Genomic DNA, 1,409 nt, shown 5'->3' with positions numbered 1-1,409 from the left:
TTGAAATTCGAAAACCAAGAACTTGACTGCCTTTAACAACCCTCCCTTGAAGCAATGGATGGATGCCTGCTGTGTGGGAGGGCCATAAGGTGAAAGAAAGGAATGTGGAGGAGGGACTCAATTAATTTCCAAATGTTATCCCAGTTACACCAGTTAAGAGCATATAGCAATGCCCCAGGTATGACGTGATGAGAGGTGGAATGAGATATTGGCTAGGGTTTGGGGCTGATTATTGAAGGAGGAAAGCAGAAAGGATTCAAGAATGATGCTGGGATCTGGAGCTGCCCAAGCAGAAGAATGATAGTGCAAGTGACAGAGATGGGGCCAGCAGGAGGGTGGGCACCCTGATTCTGGGAGGAAGATTGAGAACTTGGCTTTAGGCTTGGGTGAGGTGTAGAGGTGATCATCAAATCCATGAAAGGGCCTGAGATCCCTTCTTTCTGGAAGATGAGACAGAGAGAGTTGCTGAAGTTTCAGGACTGAGTCTTGGAAACTTCCCCATGTAGGAGGTAGGAAGACAAAGAGGATGGTTCACAGAGGCCAAGTCTTTGTATTACTGGATGGAAGGTCTTGACAGTGAGTTGTCCAGGTTTTTGGAGTCTTAAACAAAGAGTTGAATAAGTAATTGAACAAAACGCAGAAACAAATCAACAAAAGAATGAAGCAATGAAAGACAAAGCAACAAAAGAATGGAGTAAGAAAGCATACTCCACAAAGTGGGAGCAGGCTGGGGCAAGCAGCTCAAGAGCCCCTATTGCAATGGTCTTTAGGGTTTTTATTAGGCTAGAAGGATTTGGTAACACCCCTAGGTGTCCTTTAGAAGCCTCCAGTTGGTTACACCTTATGAAGGATTGGCCTGTGACCAGAGGTAGTGGAGACTTGGCCCACAGCCAATCAGAGGCCAAAGTGGAAACATCTTGTTATCACACGAGTGAGGATGTGGCCTGTATGGTGCCTAATCTTGCCTAGAACTGGCTGCACCTGCTGTTCTTTTGCTTATGCCTTAACCCTTGGTTACCCTAATTCTCCATTCTCCTGCCTCATTTGCTGGGCCAAGCAATGTGTGAATGTGTCTTTCTTCTAAGGATGTGGTCTCACCTGGATATGTGGGAGGAGAATCCATCTTAGAGCGTCTCATTAATACACTAGCCTGGTCTATATGTGCATTTGATGACCATCTATTGCCCTGGAAGGCAACATCTGCACTGATCATTCAAAATTGTGCATCCTTGGGAATATCTGAGATTGTACGTCTTTCCTCCTGTAGATACAGATGTTCCTAGAAGTAAGGTTGGTTTTACTTTAAAGTAAAAAACATTCGCTACACACCTAATATGCACAGAGCACAACATGGTACAATTATGTGGTACAGAATTTTTAAACTGCTGGCTTATGGGCTATATCTGACC

This window comes from Pongo pygmaeus, chromosome 7 (genome assembly GCF_028885625.2).
Source record: "Pongo pygmaeus isolate AG05252 chromosome 7, NHGRI_mPonPyg2-v2.0_pri, whole genome shotgun sequence".
NCBI classification, from domain to species: Eukaryota; Metazoa; Chordata; class Mammalia; order Primates; family Hominidae; genus Pongo; species Pongo pygmaeus.
Note: the sequence above shows the minus strand (reverse complement) of the source record.